The sequence below is a fragment of the Pogona vitticeps genome, chromosome 7 (assembly GCF_051106095.1).
Source record: "Pogona vitticeps strain Pit_001003342236 chromosome 7, PviZW2.1, whole genome shotgun sequence".
Taxonomy (NCBI): domain Eukaryota; kingdom Metazoa; phylum Chordata; class Lepidosauria; order Squamata; family Agamidae; genus Pogona; species Pogona vitticeps.
In genome coordinates this window covers 6,651,485-6,671,344 of record NC_135789.1, presented here as the reverse complement: position 1 = coordinate 6,671,344, position 19,860 = coordinate 6,651,485, and the positions used below count along the sequence as shown (strand labels likewise).

Genomic DNA, 19,860 nt, shown 5'->3' with positions numbered 1-19,860 from the left:
TTTTCCTTCTCTCTCTCTCTCTCTCTCTCTCTCTCAACCCCCCCCTTCCTCAAATCCCCGGTTCTATCCTGCCTTTCAGATCACTGATCTCGCCCCCCCTTCTTCTCAGCCCCATCCCAGTCTCTCCTCCATTTCTCCCCCCCCACACACACACACACATTTTTTCCCCCTAGGCTTTTCACTGGGTCTGGCCCTTTAAGACAACGCGACCTTTTCCTGGCTTCCTAACCCCTCGCGCGCTGCTCTTACCCTGGCGGACAATATTTAAAGAAGGAAAGGACCAGCCAGGAAGAGGTGATATATATAAATGCATAAATATATATATGTGTGTGTGTGTTTGTGTATGTGTGTGTCTATGTGTGTGCCATTTTTTTAAAAAATAATTGTTTCTCCTTCTCCGTCCTCCTTGCAAAGCTGTGCGGGAGGGGGATGGAAGTTGTAATTGCTTAATTGCATGCTGAACTTTGCAAAATGGCTCATGTTATGATGCGCCATCACGCTGGCTTTCCTCCTCATCGGTCATTGTACTCGACACGGCCCGACCGCTTTTGCATGCTTCCTCGAGAGTAAATAGACACCCACCACACACACACACACTCCCCTTTCTTTTTCTCTCGATAACTTTTCTTGTCTCTTTTAATTTTCTCTAAGTGTTTCTTGTTTTTGTTTTCCCCACCTGTCTGTGTTTTGGGAACGTAGCCTTTTTTTCTTTTTTTTGGGGGGGGGGGGAAACAAAATCAAACTAATGTCCCCTGAACGGGTTTGCGTTTGGAAATCAGATTTTTTTTTTTTTTTACAATAACACGAATAAACTCTCCTCTCCCGAGAGCTGAGGCTGGCGCCCGTGCCTGTCTTTAGGAACTTCGGCCGTAGAAGCCGCTGCATTTTAAAGGGGATTTCTCGGGAGTAAAGGGGCAGCCGGTTGGTAGAAAGGACGGGGAGGTTCCGAAGGCACAGACCCGAGGTTTCTGGGGTGGGTGGGGAGGCTGCATGGAGGGGGGGAAGAGACGTTACATTTTGCGCTGTCATTTTTTTAAAAGCCTATGTTATCTTCTGTGTGCATTTTAACTTAAGGTGTCTTTTAACGAACCCGAATTAGAGAAAAATAAATGAATTAAGCCCCCCTTTATAAACGATCCTCCCTTGGTAACAACTGTGGCTGGTGGGGTGTTACACTCTCCTTCCCCCCACCCGCGCTTCTATTATAATAATAAAATTCCTTTTAAACTCCCCTCCTTTTCGGAGACGGCTTAAACTTGAAGGATCGCAGCCGGCGGGTGTGCGTGTGCGTGTGTGTAGGTATCTTGACGCCAGTCCGCAGCTTTACTCGGAAGTCAGCCTTCCCCTGCTCCCAAGCTGGCCGTGACCTTACCGCCTTAACGCCGTTCCAAAGGGGACGAGCTGCTCGCTCACTTCCAGGGGACTTTAAGCACAGGTAAGTCCGCCTCCTTTCCCCAGCCTAGCCGGTTTCCTCGGAAGTAAACCAGCCGGCGCTCTTAGCCGAGATTCTTCGAGGGCCATGGCTACCCGCTTGGAGGCCACGATCCCTTTGCCTTTCAACCCGCAAGGAATGGGCTCCGCCAGCGGCAATTTTCTCCCTTGCAAAGGGGGAACGCGTGGGGGAAAAACTGTTACTTTTAAGCCTAGTAGCCAAGTGTAACGTAGGGCGGTTACTCACTCCTCCGGTCTCGGACCGTTCTCTCTCGTTCCTCCTCCTTTATCTATTTACAGGTTTCCTCTCCCTTTCTTCTGTTCCACACAGGACGCGGTTCACAGCTGGTAGGAAGCAACCAGCGATCCTGTTTTGCTGGCGGTTTGCAGGAGGGTCGAGGCTAGAAAGGTTTAACACTCTAGGTTTATAATCTGGCAGACCTTGATCAAAGGAAATTATTCTGTATTTTCTCGCTCCCCTACAAACCGCCACCCCACCCCTCTCGACTCTTGGCTAATTTTCTAAGGGCCTTTCAACTTGAACGCTGGATCGTGCCTTTTTTTAAAAAAGTTGCTTTTCCCAAGGAGCTAAATATGAAGGTTTGAGGCTTTGGAGAAAGCGGTGGCTTTTCCTTCTTAAGCTTTTCTTTTTAGGTTTAAAAAAAAAAGGTTTGATCTGAAGCTGTTGTTGGTGATTCTTATCCTGACTTCCAGGAGAGAACAAGGTTTTATTTAAAAAAAAAAAAATTTATCTAGGTAGCTCAGCATTGACCAGGGGTGCTCGGAAAGGAAGAGAGCCGGAGAGAAACAGGAGAGGAGAGCGAGAGAAGTAAACAACGTGGCTACACTATTATTGTTAATTATTATTTATTAATTAATGACGCCCGTTGGGGATTCAAGTGACACGGGGAGAAGCTGGCTGAAAAGATGCATTTACAAAGGGATTCAGGGGAAGGAAAGAGCGACCCGGAGAGCGTCAATCTCAGCGACCTGCAAGAAAATAAACCGAATTATTAGTTTCCGAAAAGAAGACGTTTCCGCTTCAGAGAAAGAAGGAATGAATAGGTGAAAGGCAGGTGGAAGGATAAAAAATTTCCGGCATTTGCCTTGGACCATAAACTTAATTTCTTCCTGGGTTCAAAAGGCAGAAAAGCCGTTTGCTTCCCTTTCGCTTCTCGTGATCTTATTGAGAAAAGGAGATTTTTATGAGGGGCTAGCGAGGAAGGTTTATTGAATTACATTTTCAGGAAGAACCCACTGGGAGTTTGCAAATGAACCATTTTCTCCTTTTCTCTGATTTCTTGTCTCCCCACCCCTCAGCCTTCTCCTCCCGCAAGGCTAACATCTACTCCTCGGGAGCAAGCCCCGTTGTATTCCGGTGGGCTTACTCCTCTGTAAGTGTAGCTAGGATTCCAAGCTTCCGCCTCACCTTCTAAAAGTCTTCAACCGCCCAAGATGTCCGAGTTCTCTCTTACCATTCGCAAACGATCAACGAAGCTGCTCGTGGACCCCCTTCCGTCATAAAAGCCAGTTCACACCAAACTTTCATAACAAATGGTTTGCAAAATGAGCTGGTTCTAAATGTAGACCTCGAGAGGCGCTTTGAAACACATCTCGAATTATTTCTAAAGCGCGGGTTCCCTTAAGGGTTTGGATTCTGTCTTGTGAAATAAGTTATTTTCTGTAAAATGTCGAATCGAAAAGTAGCTTTCCTACCCCGTCAACAGAGATCTCCGTTCCCGAAAAAAGTATTTTTCTCAAAACGAAAAATATTTTCCTTACTTGATACCTGGACAACCCAGAGTCCGTAATTATTCGTAATTCACTCCTTTCAAGGAAAAAATATATATCCCACCCACCCCCTTGCTAATTCCACGGTATATGCGGTTGATGATTGTGACCCACAGCTAAAGCCGCGATCCTATAGTTGTCAGGAACTCCGGCGTGTCTCCTTTTGAGTAAACCTGTCTCAAAAAGCAGCTGTGCTCTTGTGGGGGGAGGGGTCGCTATTAATGGAGGGATCCGAACCAATTCAGCTTCCCGGGGTGGGGGAGACAGAGAAGTAGGTCTACTCGGAAGTCGACCCTATGGAAGCCAATGGGTTTTACCCCCTTGATGGATCTTGGAAGATCTTCCTTTATTAAGTGAAACAGAAAGAGCAGACAGATCCCTGTGCCAGAGACCTGTCATCTCACATTCAAGTCCACCTGTACGGATACGTATGCACTTATGTGTGTGCGTGCGTATAATATCTACTATATATAAGTATATACATACCTACTATATATTGAATATATAGTGTCTTATCAGGTAGGCTAAACCAGTCTTTAGAACCCCATTTCGTTGCTCCCGGCGCAGGCTGTTAGGCGGCCAGGAAAGGCCACCGCAGATAATAAAGCAAAATAGGCGCTGGTCCTGAAATGTTAAAATTGGAAGTAAATTATTGATTTCAGAAGGAGTCCTTGATGTGGTTTTCCTCCCTCCCCACCCCCAACGCAAGTCTGGGCTCCCTGAGGAGAGACTTACCCCTGAGGAAACCGTTTGTACAGGATTGCCCTGTGGGTTTTCCCTTACCTGGAGAGATTCGGTAGGATAGAGGGGAAAAAAATTAAGGACCAAGTGATGGAGGAGGAGGAGATTCAGAAAGGCAGTCGGTCCCAGGCCCACTCCGAAAGAGTTACATCTAGGAGGACATGGAGGTTTGCTTTTGAGTAAACTTCCTTAGGGATTGGGGCCAACCTTCCTCGGTATATGGCTTCCAGCTTATGCTTGTTTGCTCTGGAGTCAAGAAGAGATTCCAGTAGGATTTAAAGTTATATGTATATAAAACAGTAGGATTGCAAAAATGTTGTTGTTGTTATTATTATTATTATTATTATTATTATTATTATTATTATTATTATTATTATTATTATTATTATTATTATTATTATTATTATTATTAGTGGAGTCATATCCTTTTATTTTCGTGCAGGCTCTGCAAAGTGGGAATGACTGAAAGAGCGGAATCCTATCTTGGGCTGGGCCAGGAGACACCCCCCCCCCAGCCTTTGGGTTCCAAGTCTAGATCTCTAACCACTAGCCATCCTTGTCCTGTTCTCTCCCATTTCGCTGCCCCCTGCCTCCCCCTCCCCCGTAAACACCTTTGGGAAGGTCCAATGGCTAGCCACCCAAAATCGTGTTGGTCATGGAGGCAGAGAAGCATTCGCCTGCCTTCCTTTTTTTGGGGGCTTCCTCTCTCTCTTCCTCAAAGGGCGATCTCTCAACCTCCTGGCCAGACAGAAGGATCTCAGGTGTACTCAGGTGCGGGGGCTGGCAAAAGCTGCCAAGCGTGGCACCGGACGTAGGAGGGGGGGAGGTCAGTGAAATTTGTCTCCAACTCTTTGCGCAATCTTTTAGAGCTTTCTCTTCCTCTCTCATTGGCTTTTCAAATACTGTGCACCAAAATCAGTCTAACAGAAGCCAGGTTCAGAGAGCTTAAAGCACCAGCCAAGGTTTGTAGCAGCCAGAAACACCAACACACACACACACACACACACACCTGTCCTTCACTCTTTGTAAAAACACCTGTACCTGCATAGGTCATTTCTAGCCAAGATGGTGGGTGTCCCACAGGGCTTCAAAAAGTTGCGTTGGGAATGTGCAGTGGTTAGTGTAGCCTCTTCTGGTCTGGCCGTTTGGGGATGATGGGGTTTGTACTCTAGCCCCCAGCTCCCCTTTTTGAGGGCACCAGCACAGAGCACACGGAACAGACCCATTGGAATGAATCGGGAGGCTTAACGCCAGTTAGGAAGGCGTGGGCGTTTCTCCCCTTTGATTTTCAGTGGGTCTCTTGGGAATCTCGGGGGAGACCCTGGTCCGGATCTCCCTTCAACCGAGAAGGGAGAGGGGATAATAATCCCCGAGTCCCAGTCCAGCTGCTCGCACAGGCTCCTTGGAAACCCAAAATGGTAGTCAAGGACGCCGCCTTGAGCTCACAGGAGGAAAGGCGTCACAATCCTGCCACCAATACAACAGAAAATAAATGATCTGGCTACGGATGCTCTGCTAAGGAGACTGTTAAAACAATGGATTTAACTTTTCAGAAAACCTGGGCAGGATCTGCACCGTCCCTCTCCGATCCTACCCACTGTTACCGGAGAGTAAACCCAATGGTAATAAGATGACTAACTTTAGAGTAAGCAGGGGGTAGACTAGCAGGTCTTTTTCATGTTCGGTATGCCATCCATAATTACAGGATTTAGTACGGCAGTAAGAGGAAACCGAGTTCTTTACCAGCTGAAGGTTTCGTTCAAATGAGATTTACTCTCGGAGTAAACACAGCTCTGAATGCTCTGCTCTTTAGCTCGGGTTGCTACTCTTTCTGGCCCGCCCCACGCCGCCACCTCTTTCACCCCCTTTGAACAACATACAATTTTCTTTTGGCCCCAGAGAGATCCTACAGATTTGCTCGGAATTCAGTCCGGTCAGGATGGCTTCCCTGAGACAGGACTCCTCACCATGGGCAAGAAAGGGATGGCTCTCCCCACAAAGAACCCTGTATAGGATCGCGCCTAGCCAGGATTATCCAGGAAGAAGCCCTTAAGGAAAGAAGACCTTTCAAAGTTAGCTCTTCCTGGGATGAGACAGAAGCTGGGATCTTATATATATCTAGACGCCGCCTTCCCAGCGCACTATATAGGATTGCGTCCATAACTAGAGACCCAACGGAGGACGTGGGGTAGCTTTCTAAGACCAAAAAGAGAGAGAGAGGAGAGTTTAAAGAGTTGCTAAAAAGGAAGGAAGCTATTTCAAAAAGTGTGCGCCTGGTGCGATCCATCGACGTGTATTACCTCCGCCAGCAATCCCCACTGTGGCCAGTCTTGGCTGGAGGATCGCATTTCTTAATTCTTTCCTCCCCACCTCAGGTCCAAATATCTGTCATTTCCAATCCCTCCATCCTCTTTTTCCTCCGGCGTTATAATTTCCCATTTCCCCGTTATCTGTTCCGTTAACAGCCACGAAGTTGCGCAGGCTGGAGACCGGCCGATCCTATTTAATTCTAATTTTTTTTTAACTGGCCCTGTTAATTCAAGCCATCCTCTACCAGGAACGGGAGGGGGATCTCCCTCCTCTCCCCTGCCCCCCTTTTTCTGTGGAATCCCCGTTTGTGTAAACGGGGTAGGATGCGGATTTACACCCTGTCAATTCAAGGAGGAAACACTTATTTAAAAGAGGTTTGGAGGCGAAAAGGAGGCGGCCGTGGCGGGGGGGGGGGGGGTGCGAGAGGAAAAGCAACCGACCCACCAAGTGGGAGGGGGTTCCTGGAGGGCAGATGTAAGCCTGGTCCAACGGGCAAGACGGGTGGAGGAACGCCAAGGTTTTGGAAAGCAACACCTGGAGCTTAAAAAAAAAGGCCTGCCCTACTCCCGAGTAGACCCGTTTCCCGGCGACTGATGGGCCGATCCCCGATTTTTTCTATTTTCTTTTTCTGCCTCGGTCCGGCGCCTAAAGTCAAGGCCAGTCTCCCTTACACATCACAGCGAGGTGTTTTTTTTTTTACTCAAGAGCAAGATCCACCGCTTCGGAAATCACTACTTTCCTCCTTCACACATACACACACCCCAGCCAGCGGTTGCTTCCGAGCCGTGGGCCGATCCACCGGGCGATTAAGCCGGCGCTCCTGCGCCTTCGGAATCTCCACCCGCGGATAATTCCTATTATATGCGGGGGGGGGGGGGTTGGATCTGTGCAAAATGCATATATCCTCAGAGAGAGTGATGGGGGGGTGGTAGGTGTTGGAAACCATGCCTTCCTGCGCTCAGCAGCTTTGTGGATCGCGGTGGAAGCGACTTTCTAGGACTTTCCTTTGACACCCCTCTGGGGACCCCTTTCACGCACCTCTTCCCCGCCCCCCCCCCCGATTTTTAATCCCACCCGGCCTACCAAAACTTGTTTTGCTTTCAAAGCAAAACAGGGAAGTCAAACCAGGCCATTTAAACCGAAGGGCCCTGTTTGGGATCTGAAAGAGGGGGAAGGCGCAAAGGAAGGGTGGGGGGGGGGAGATCCATAACCCCCCCCCCCGGAAGCGCAGAACCCTTGACTTTTCATACACAGGAACCGTATGGGGAAAAATAATAATAATGAAAGGACCTCCCACCCACTACCTCCAACCTTTGGCAAGGCCTGAATGTAACTTTTTTGGGGGGGGAGGTGGGACGTCCTTAACACCCCCTCCCGAGCGTGAGCGCTTTATTTTTCTCTCCTCAAAATCCTTTCAATCTAGTCCTGACCCCGAGCATCAATGATCGCCGGGGCTGTAAGGGACTGTTCATTCTTTATGAATCCCCTCCTGGAAGCTCAAAAAGGCACCTGCGTTTCTAGTCCTCAAGAGCGAGTTCCCCAGCTGGGGAGAGCTTGAGGGCTAGAAAGTTTGCTTTTTCGTTTAAGGAAAGGCCAAGCTTCTGATGAAGTGAGGCGGGGTCGGGGCAGCTTCTGGAGTGCCCTGTTACCTGATATTGGTGGGCCATAAATAAATAGATTCCCTGAATTATAAAATGGAGGGAGGAGTTGGAAAATCTTAACTTGGATGGAGAACGGGGGGGGGGGGCGCAAGGTTTCGGTTGAATTAGCTATTTCTGGAAGGATGTCTCTGAGCGAATGTTTCTCATTCCGGTAGCAGCTTTTTCCCTTCTCTACCTGCTTGGCCTGATCAATATTCTTCTTTCCATCAGGAAAAAAAAATGCAATTAATAAGAATTCGCACCGAGGCGGTGCTAGTGGGATTTCCTCTAAGTGGGCGCCTCGGGCGAGTTGATTAAGACCCACCCTCACGGAAAACAATGGGTGCACATAAACAGACAAGACGGGACCCGATTCTGCAGCGGCCGATCGTTTGCATTTCCTCCCATTTCCATGGTGGAATTCTGAACGAGGATCAAGGATCTCTGATGCCGCAAAGAGACTTTCTTGTATAAGCCCTAGTGCACGCTGGCTCTTCCTTCCAGGTCAACACGTGAAGGATCGGGCCGGCACTGTACGTGGATCGCGCCCTTCAACCCAAACAGCTGCGGATGGCGTGAAATTATAAGAATAGTTCCTGTCGGTCTCCTCCGTTTTTGATCCTAGGGAAGCAAACCGGCTCAAGAGGAGATCTCCGCACCAGGAAGAAAGTTCTGTTTTCTTCCGAGTAAAGCATTAACAACGTTATGCCCGAAATAGTGCTTAGTAGGAAGGAAGACCAAGTAGACTCAATAGATTTCTCTTTCTTTCCATTTTAATCTTGGGCCCAAATTTGCTGAGGAATAATAATAAAAACAACTGCGTGTTACTAGTTTTTTTGTTTTTTGCTGTATTGCGCGTAAATGTGTGTAGGAATTCTAGATTGTGGGAAGGTGCATCTTATACTGCAAAGGAGATTTACCTGGAAGGCATTGTTTACATCAAGCTTCCAGGCTCAATCCATGTGAACAGCAAAGGGGACTTGCAAGCGATGCGAATCGGACCAGTTTAAAATACTTCGGGACTTAAATAGCCCGCGGCCTTGAGCCATTATTAAAAGGAAAATAAACGGCGGCGGGAGGGGGGAGTAGCTTTGATGGTGGAAAAGCCTGTGTTACCTTGGTCGACCCAGCTCTGGAGGGCGAAAGGGTCAGGGACAAGAGTACCTCCTGGCCCATTCCTAGCACAGTACCCACCCATCACATTTGAACAGGAAAAATACACGTGTTAAGCGCCATTTTTCTTTATCACATTTTTTTTTCTTTTTTTCTGTTTGGCAATATTTATGCTCTGGTTCTCCTACAAACCGGAAGAAACGACACAAGCAAAGAGGGGAGATGCTCAAGAACACCCTAATTTCTTAAAGTTAAAAATACCAATCAATTTTCTCCTGTCTCTGTGATCCTTTCTTTCTTTCTTTCTTTCTTTCTTTCTTTCTTTCTTTCTTTCTTTCTTTCTTTCTTTCTTTCTTTCTTTCTTTCTTTCAAAAGTGTTTTGTCTACAGCACGCTCCTCGGGGCGGAGACCTGTCTTTTCAAATGGCGGAAAGAAAAATATCCCGAATATCTGCGGATTGTAGGGAAAGGTTTACTGCTGCTGTCACGGCGTAATAATAACAGTAATAATAATAATAACAGTGCTGGTCCGGAACGACAACAAGGTGGCGTTTATCGCTCTTCTAGGACGCGAGGGGGGGGAATCAACGCTGCTGGCGTGTTCTTTCCCTGACGTGCGGCTACACAGAGAGAATTCTCGTCGATAAATCAAAATTAAGATGATAAGCTTTTTGTATGTGTGTTAGGGGAGGGATAAAAAGAAAGCCCTCACCCATTTGATTTGTAACTCACTTCGGAGGGGGGGGTGAAATTCACTCTCGTTTTATTGTCCCTTTCATTGAATTCTATTTCTGCAGCTCAGTAAAGGGAGCGATCCGGCCAAGGTTAAACAGCTCTTTTTTTTTTTCCTCCTTCAAAGGATCTGCTCTTGATTTAGGAGTAGGTCTAATTGAATACAGTGGCATTTACTGGAAAGAAAACAGCTGGGTTACTTGGGAGGGGGGAAAAGCCAGAACCGTCCAGTCGAAACCAGCGTTTCGAAAATGGACCGAGGTGTCTGCTTGTTTTCGGGCCACGAACGTCTCCCCAGAAAACGTCTCTAGAATCGGGTGACACGGAGGCGATTTCCCGAATTTCAACCCCCTTCCACGTCTACCTTTTGAGATTCGAGAGCGTTGGGACGCCTCTTGAAAGTGCTGGATCGCGCCCTTTCTTTTCAGAACGAGATTAAGGAGGTGGAGGAGGTGCGGGAAGGAGAAGGGAAAAGGTAGAGAAACTGCTAAAAAATAGAGTCTCCCCCCCCCATCACATAAATCTTATTTAGGATTGTGTTTTAATTCCCCCCCCCGCAAACCTCACTGTTTGTTTGCAAACAAACTTCTGAAGTGTCTTGAACAACCAGAATATATAGCAGGGAACCGCCCGTAAGGATTTCGAGAGAAACACGCTTCTTGGTAGGTGTTTGGAAAAGCATGGCGCTTGATCAGAGAGACACAAAAACACACACACCCCATAAATGCAGAGCAACAGCAAAAGATGAGGAAGGGGATCCTGGTAACCCTAAATATTTTTCAAAAAAATTCGAGTTCGTCGGGTGTGTGCGCGCCTAGAACCGACCTCCCCAAGACACCCTGTTTGTAAGGGGAAAGTTCTGCCTCCCATCCTTAAATCTTCATTATTGGTTAGGAACCTGCTTCTTTAATTAAAAAATCCACCAGGTGTTATAATGACATTTTCAGCCACAAGACAGTTTGCGGGAAAATTCCCCCTATTCGTTGCCTCTTGAACTCAAAAACAAGACAATGGGGTGGGAGCGCAGCCTAAAAGCGACCCGTTTGATCTGTGGGGCCGTTTTCCCCTAATAAGAAACCGTGGGGTGCCCCTTGTCATTTTTAGGGTACTAAAGCCTCAAAAGGCGAAGAGAGCCGCCTTTTCTTCCCCTTCCTCTTAAGGACGCTCCCTCCCCCCCAAAATACACATATTTTTTTAAAACAAGAAGCGGCTCTCCGTCATGACTCCGCCACTTTATCCCTTGAGTTACTTTTAGTTTACGCTTCCGACTTCTGAAGAGAAGTAATAATAATTATAACCACAGCAAGACTCGGAAAAAGGTTTTAAAAGGAACAGATAATGGCCCTCAAATTACCAACGCGTCTTGTTTATTCCTCTCCATACCACTCTCCTTTTGCCAAATACTAATTTTCCCTTCTTACTCTCTCTACTAAAGCTTAGGAGGATTCATAAACAACCGCCGATCGTTGTGTTGTTTTATTTTTTGGGGGGAGGGGGGAGGTTTACTTTTTCATGCCGGGAGCGCGCCGACATGTCAAAGTTGAATTCGGCTGATTTTATTTCCGTTTTAAAAATTCGGATTATTTAATTCGCGGCGCCCGGAGTTTAGAGGAACCCGTACGGATCTTTTATTCTCCTTTAATTACATTTATTAATAGCTGTGAAAGGTTAGCGTCCAAAGACATGCCTTGTTGTTTGGAAGTTGGCGAGGGAGCCCTTTGGAAAATACTGTATATAATTAGGGAAATGTGTATGTAAAGAGATGGGGGGGGGGGAAGGGGAGAAATCCAGTGTTAAAATCGGCCTCGATTTTGATTGATTGATTGATTGAAAAATCAAAATTGAAAGAGCACAGACTGGTGGAAGAAAACCGGCTTCCCTTGCCTGCTTTGAGCAAGGCAAGATCAAACTTTTCCGGAGAAGTTAACTAAAGTGGGGCTCAATTTCTCTCCATCAATTATTATTATTATTAGGCTGCTATGATTGATAATGACGACCGTCAACCCGTTTATTTAGGGGGTGGGCTGGATCCGAAGAAGCACCGCCTTGTTTCCAATAGAGACAGAGATCGTTTGGAAGGGTGTTAAGGTGACGGAGGAAAATGAAAATAGGCTTTCCCTCCCATGGGACCGGTGGTAATTTCGGGGCTCCTTCGCCCACCCACCCCCACACACAGGAGGTTTCGGGGGGCTTTCCTCCCTGGTGCGCAAGAGTGCAGCCTCCAGGCTGATCTCCTCGGGAGGAAACGCGCCTGACAACAACGGGGATGCTTGGCCCCCTCTGGGAAAGGGGGTGGCCTCCCCTCCCCTCTCAGCCCGGTGGAAGCCGCGCTTACTCGAAAGTAAAGCCCACTGGAGCAAGCTTTTTTGGGGGGGGGGAATCAAGGTGGAAACTCGCCAGGGGTGGGGCGAGAGGGAGGGACAGAAACCAGGAGGCGGAGGAGGAAAGAGAAAATGAAGGAAGGAAGGCAAGCAGGGGGTCCCGGGAGAGCAATTCCACCCTGAGAGGCGAGTTATTAAAACAAGGAGGCGACGGGCCGCTTTTAATTCGGATTAACACCTCCTGCCAACAAGCACCGGTGGAATTCGATCTTGAACCCGTTCCAGGGAGTGCGCGCCGGCTGTGCGCGCCTGGGTCTCTCCTCCTTTCCAGCCTTGGCTTGCCTCGCTCCCTAGCGCTCCTTATCCCCCCCCCCGCACCTCCTTCGCGGCTGAATCGGGCCCTTCCCCCCCCCACCCCACCCCTCTTCTGACCCCTCCACGCTGCGGCCCAGGCTTCCCTCCGGGGTGGCTTTCTTCCTGCCTTCGCCAGTTCTCACTCGCCCTTAGCCGGTTGCGCCTGGGTAATTATTAGCCATTAATTGAGTTCAAGACCTTTTCCCATTCTCTCCCTTCCTTCCCCCCCCCCCCAAACTCGCCCTACCGGGGAAATACACACACACACATATATATATAAAGAAGAGGTGACCCAATATCTCCCGAAAGGGAAGGGAAGAAGCGCCATGAATTGGATTGGAGAGGAAGACGCGCAGAAGGAAAAATCCAGGCAGGATTTGAGTTTGGCAACCTCACGATTCCCTTTGCGGGAAGAGACCTTAAGGAAGCGGGGGGGGGGGCGGCGGGAATCATTTAGGGGCGAGGGATAGGAACTTTAAGTTAAGGCAAGGCTTCTTTCCAAGGAATGGATCTCACCCCCCTCCCTTCTCTTTCCCGGCTTCTTTCTCTCTGCGCTTTTCAGCCTGCTGCGTGCCAGGAGCTTACTGGAACAGCCTGGCCTCGGGGCAAGCGAAAACCAGGCGGTAGCAGAAGACCTATAAAATCAAGGGCCCTTTAAAAGGAAGGCGGTGGGGAGGGGGAGAGAGAGAGAGAGATTGAGAGAGAGAGAGAAGGGTTTCTGGATTGCCTTGGCAAGGGCTGGGGGTGGCGGACCAGGGTGGGGCCAGAGGGAGACCAAAAGATAAGCTTCAGGTTGCTTGTAGTGGTTATTGTGATGCCCCCCCCCAAGTCACGTCTGAATCATGACGACCCCATGAATAGGCCATCTTCTCCTCCACAGCCCTGCTCAGGTCTTGCAAACTCAAACCTGTGGCTTCCTTTAGGGAGTCCGTCCATCTTGCATTGGGGGTCCTCCTCTTTTCCTGCTTGCCTTCCACCTTTCCCAGCGTCACGGTCTTCTCTGGGGAGTCCTGTCTTCTCAGGACATGCCGAAAGGTGGACGGCCTCAGCTTCAACAATTTTTTGGGCCTCCAAAATTGCCTCTCCGCTCAGTTCAAACCTGAGCGGCCCATTGACTAATATACTTATGTATATGAGAGATAATATACTTTGGGGGAATCTCTTGCTTTTACACGAACTCCCAGAATGGAGCATTTTGGAGTCCGAACTCCCAGAAATCTGAAAGTCTCATCTCTAGCGGGTAAATGACATTCTTCACGGTCTTTTCCTGGTGGAGAAGATCATGCCTATGATTAGGATGGGTTTGGTTGGGGATTTGATTTATATATTTATTTATTTAAACTAATTTCACCCCTCCTTTCTCCTGAAAAAGGACCCAAGCTGGCTCACATCATTGAAAAAGACAATATCTGAAAGCTAAAACAGTAAGTATAAAAAAAATTAAAGGGGATCTAGCACCACACTAAAAGACAGTAAACGAAAGCAACACCAGAGAGCGATCCAAAGCATGTTTTATTCATTTAGGGCATAGCACTCTATTAAAACAAAATCCCTCTCAGGTGGCCAGTCACTCAGGGAATGCCTGGCGGAAGAGAAAGGTCTTGGCTTGCTTGCAGAAGGACAGCCAGCTTCGCCTCCAGTGGGAGGGAGTTCCACAGTCTGGGAGCCCCCACCGAGAAGGCCTTCTCCTGTGTCTCCATGTTCCTGTGGGGATGGTGGGACTGAGAGAAAGGCCTCCCCAAAAGGAGAATTATGGGATCTGCAGTACTGAAAATCTGAAAATCTCACCCTTCAGGGACATACTGTATTTTTCCATGTTTAAGACGCCCCCATGTATAAGATGTCCCCCACTTTTCTAACCCCAAATTAAGAAATCTAAGTGGAGCTTAGTAAACTTAGGGGGATCCCTGCAGGATCCCTTTGATCCCTGCTTTCCCTTCCACTTGTTTTTTCTCTCCTCAGCTTACTTCCATGTATAAGACGACTTTCAATTTTTAGTCTAAAGATTTTAGACAAAAGTATAGTCTTAAACATGGAAAAAATACAGTACTTTTATTCTTCTCCATTTTCTGGTGAAGGGGTTATGTCCATAATCAGGATGGAGCGGGTTGGAGAGGGTGGTCCTATGAGTCAACGTTGCTAGTTACATCTTTGTTCCTTGTGCTCTGTTGAGTTCATGATTTGCAAGCCCTTCGTGTACTTGATTACATTGCCACCCTCGTACCTTCTCCACTGCGAGGACACCGTGGTGGCCTGTCCTCCCATTGGATGCCCAGTGGGCTGACCAGTTAAAGCCTTAGCATCTTTGCTTCCAACAGCTAGGACGTTTGCTTAGCAGTGCAACAGGATTTCAGCCCCTAGCTCCTTAGCTGTGAGCAAACTTCTCTGAACTCAGTAAGGTTCGCTCCCAAGCTTTTTGCATCCAGATGTGCTGGACATTTGGACTATCCCTCCCGTGAGCTCCAACTGGCATGGCCCCGATGGAGCTTGGCATCCTACACATCTGGGCATCAGCTGGATGGGAAACATAGATGTACCAGATTCTGCTGTTCCTTGCCTTGGAGCCTTCTTCTAAAACAGAAGAGGCCACAGCTGTTTCAAATCTTTGTTCGAATGAGCTTCCAACTCTAGCAAGGTTTCACCTATGGCTTCCTACCTCCTTTCCAACTTTAAGATCTCCTATTTTAGAGATGGACACCAGCTGTCTATGTAGGCACTCTGGTATATATATTTTTTCCACATTGGATGAATTATGTCACTTTTCCTTTTTATGCACCAATAAATGGAGGCAATCCCAAATAAATACTAAGCTTTCTTTCTTTCTTTCTTTCTTTCTTTCTTTCTTTCTTTCTTTCTTTCTTTCTTTCTTTCTTTCTTTCTTTCTTTCTTTCTTTCTTTCTTTCTTTCTTTCTTTCTTTCTTTCTTTCTTTCTTTCTTTCTTTCTTTTCTTTTCTTTTCTTTTCTTTTCTTTTCTTTTCTTTCTTTGACCCCGAAGTGTGGCATCAGAGTCTGCCAGGCAGGGTGGGGAAACCTCTTGATTAACTCCCTTGCTTCCCAAGGTGAATAGAGCAAGGCTTGGATGATCTCGCGACATATTTTATTCATTTAGGGCACAATGAAACTTTCAAACAGCAGCTAGTTAGGGGTATAATTCAAGAGAGAGAGAGAGAGGTAGAACTTATGAGGTGTGAAGTGATTTTGCAGTAAGCTGTGATTCACTGGAGGAGAGGTGGGGGCAGACGTGAGAGGCGGTGGGAGGAGGCTTGGGACACAGGGTGGAGAAATCCTGAAAATATAAAGTGTGTGTGTGTGTGTGTGTGTGTAGGAAAACCAAACAGAGGAGACATGACCTTAAAACAATTAAAAACATAACAAAATAAGAATTGCCCTCCATTAGATTACTGTATTTTTCGCTCCATAAAACACACCTTTCCATAAGACGCACCAATTTTTTAGGAGAAGAAAACAGGAAAATATAATCTGTTTTCTTCGCTCCGTAAGACGCACAGACTTTCCACCCCCCCTGTTTTGTGGGAAAAAAGTGCGTCTTATAGTGCGAAAAATACGGGTATTTACTCTTCGAAGTTACCGGTACCTGTTTTTCAGTTTTCCAACCAAAAACAAGTTCTTGCAGTCAAAGAAAGGATTGTCCTTTCAGTTCCAGTACTTTATCTTAAAAACAACAACAACAACAACAACACCAAACATCCTGTGCTTTTCATAAAGAAAGGAGCGGATAAATCAAAGGCAGGTGCTTCTTCAACATTCATTCATTCATTGAATTTCATTGTACGGTCATAGTTCTGATTTATTATATGGTCACTGCCCTGAGGAAAGGCAGACGAGACTTAAAACAGGTATATTGGGTTACAATGGTTTTCAAGAAAGTAGAGTAGAAAAGAAGACTGAGGGGAGTTATGATAATGTTTTTCAAATACTTGCGAGGTAGTCCTACAGAAGAAGGGCAGGATCTGTTCTTGATCATCCCAGGGTTCAGGACACATAAGAATGGGCTCCAGCTACAGGAAGCCAGGTTTAAGCTGAATATCATGAGAAAAAAACACTTCTTAACTGTTAGAGCAGTACGACAATAGAACCAATGACCTCAGGGGGAGGTGGTAAGCATTCCAGTGCTAGAGGCCTTCAAGAGAAAATTGGGCAACCATTTGTAAGATCTACTTTGATTTGAATTCCTGCCTTGAGCAGGGGGTTGGACTGGATGGCCATATGGGCCTTTTCCAACTCCATGATTCTATGAAAATATCATCATCCTCTTTTTGTTCCTCTCTTACTAGATGTTGGACATCTTCATGAACCCTCCAACTCTGGATGTAGCAGCTCTAAACAACGATGGTGCGTTACATAGGAGGTTTTTTTTCAGCCACGACGTCGCTGGTTTTCCATGCAAAAAGTTGATCTCCTTCATTAACTTCTTCTCCCATTTGTTTTATGTGGAATGATCAGCTGTTACAACCAGTACTTTCCATCGTCCATTACGTGACTGAGGTGTTCTTGCTTTCTGTAAAAAACAAAAACAACTGCATCTATTGATCTTCATTCATTCACTTTAGTACTCCTTTGTTGGTCAGCCTTTCAGTCAAATAAATCCTTATCAATCTACAGCAAAACTGCAATTGATTGATTGATTGATTGATTGATTGATTGGATTTCTATCCCGCCCATCTAGACCAAAGATATAGAAATATAGAAGCTTCTATTTTTTTATAGGTAATGGTGGTAAAGTTCATAATTCCATGCTAAAGATTAGACTGGAGAATACATAGCACCCTACCATGTTCCCTGAGAAGACCAGTTTTAGGAACTGCTGGATTACTCAGTGGTTTGGGTTGGGAGTTCGATTCCTCACGGTGCCTCCTTATTAGGGGCTTGTTCCATAAAGTCTCTTTCCAGCTCTGCAGTTCTAATGTTTATTATTATTATTATTATTATTATTATTATTATTATTATTATTATTATTATTATTATTATTATTATTATTATTATTATTATTATTATTATTATTATTATTATTATTATTATTATTATTAGCTTTTTGGCAGGCAACATTTAGGTAACGTTTATAACATTATATACAGTATAGCAAAGGGGAAATTTACATAACACATGAACAGCCAAACTGATCCCTGCGCCTCCAAGCCTGTTTTGTTGCCGTGTCAGGAAACAGGATCAATACCTGCTAGCCTTTTCTACACCTTGACTGCTACAAACGCAACGTATAAATCCACTTTTTTATCCAAAAATTCAACTTGTCTCGAACTTCTTTCTCAGAAACAGAATATTATAAATTCAAAGTTATCGGGGGTTCATAATAATACTAACCATGTGCCGGCAATTCAATTCTGACTTATTGTGACTCTTTTCAAAGTTTTCCAGGTAGAGAAGACTCAAAAGTGGTTCCCTATTCCCTTCTTCTGGGGGAACCCTAGGATGGTGCAGCTGGCCCAAGGCTACCCAGGCTGGCTCTTCTCCCAGGAGGCCCAGCAGGTGGGAATCGAACTCCCAGCCTCTGGCTCTGCAGCCAGACAGCTCAACCACCAAGCTATCCAGCCAGCTATGAACAGTTATAGAAGCATACAGTTGTAGAGGTGGACATTCTGACATTCGGGAGGCTTCCCACCAACCCTCTCTGACCATCTTTTCTTCACCATTCTGTCATTCTCTAGTTCGCTCCATCGGCTTTTATCGGTTAGCTGCTATTTGGTCTTAAACGGCTTCCCTTTTATTTTGGTTTGGTTGGTTTCTGATTGCAAACCTCCCCAGAACTCATGCATTCATGGGGAGCGGTATATAAACTTAAGCAATAAATAAAATACATGAATGGACATACAGTGGTGCCTCGCTAGACAGTTACCCCCCTTGACAGTTTTTTCGCTAGACACTGACTTTTTGCAATCACTATAGCGATTCGCAAAACAGTGGTTCCTATGGGGGAATTTCGCTGGACAATGTTTGGTCCTTGCTTCGGAAACCGATTTTCACTAGACAACAATTTTGACAGCTCCTTCCGCGCTCACAAAACAGGTGTTTTCGGGACCTAAGCTTCGCAAGACAGTGATTTAAACAGCTGATCGGCGGTTCACAAAGCGGCTTTCCTATGGCCGATCTTTGCTAGACAACGATGATTCTTCCCCATTGGAATGCATTAAACAGGTTTCAATGCATTCCAATGGGGAAATGCTTTACAGTAGACAATGATTTCGCTAAACAGCAATTTCAGTGGAACGGATTATCATTGTCTAGTAAGGCACCACTGTAAATAAATGGACCTATTTTCAAAAGCGTGCACTCAAAGCTAACAATGAGGCATTGCTACTCAAAAATTATATAGTCCCGCAAGAGCATCTTATAGACGTCCCCCCTCCTCCTCCTGCATCTGAACGCTCTCTGCTCTTAGAGACCTCCATCTCCCCATCAAATATGTCTTTCCCAGACCCTGCTCTTTTAAAAAAAATCAGCCTAGGTCAACGTTCCTCTTTGACAGCAAATCACCTTTCAAAAAAAAAAGACCCAGAAGGAAGAAGCAATCTGTGTTCGGGGGGCCCAGGCAGTCCGGCCAGACTGAAAGGAACAAGGGCAGACCCCAGGAATTGCCCCAAGGATAAAGACATTCCAACCTGACCTTAGAGAAGATGCAATCAATCATGTGCTGCTCGAGGGAAACCTTAGGGATGCTAGTTATGCATTTAATACCCATGTGCCATCCAGGCCATTCTGACTCACTGTGATCGTTTTCAGGGTTTTCCAGGTAGAGAATACTCATAGATGGTTTAGCGTTCCCTTCTTTCAGGATGGTGCAGCTTGCCCAAGGCCACACAGGCTGGCTCTAAGCACAAAAAGCCCAGTGGGGGAACCAAACTCCCAACCTCTGGCTCTGCCACCATGCAGGTTGGGTAACAGTGGGAGCTACTGTCCAAAAAGTAACTTTTCCAACTTCTGGATATCTCATCTAATAACCTATAACTCAAAGCTGCCTTGCTTAGCTGAAGTATGATGGTTTTATCCCCTACCCTCTGACATAGCCTGGTGACATTAATTCTCATTATTTCAGCTGTTGCTAAGAAATATAAGAACTATAGAATTTTAATCTGGACGCCTGAGGGCAAAAACCAATATGATTAAAAGAAGAAAATCCTTAACTAATGAAAATGTCTGGATCTCACAGCAGGAGGTTCTCTTACCTCCAGGAATATGCAAATAAATTTGCTTTGTGTGGTGACCTGCCCTTTGAGGTCCAATTTGTCAAAGCTGAAGGACTGCCTCAGTCACCTCTCTCCAACATTAAGAGGCTTTCAGCTAGACAGGGTGGACTGCAAGGAGAACAAACCTATCCATTTTGAAAGAAATCAACCCTGAGTGCTCACTGGAAGGACAGATCCTGAAGCTGAGGCTCCAAGACTTTGTCCATCT

General features: G+C 46.3%; 2 long non-coding RNA genes across 3 annotated transcripts; one reads left to right on the top strand and one right to left on the bottom strand.

Moving 5' to 3' along the window:
• The first annotated feature begins 19 nt into the window (after nt 1–19).
• LOC110086821 (uncharacterized) lies at nt 20–17,060 on the top strand. 2 transcript variants are annotated; one of them, XR_012080553.2, is made up of 3 exons: nt 20–294; nt 13,805–13,856; nt 16,728–17,060. It is a non-coding gene; the product is annotated as an uncharacterized LOC110086821 (long non-coding RNA). The 2 variants fall into 2 exon arrangements; XR_012080554.2 differs by lacking the exon at nt 20–294 and adding an exon at nt 12,693–12,802.
• LOC110086820 (uncharacterized) lies at nt 2,282–3,846 on the bottom strand. The gene is made up of 2 exons (XR_013538016.1): nt 3,709–3,846; nt 2,282–2,421 (listed from the first exon to the last, which is right to left on the bottom strand). It is a non-coding gene; the product is annotated as an uncharacterized LOC110086820 (long non-coding RNA).
• Nucleotides 17,061–19,860: the final 2,800 nt, after the last annotated feature.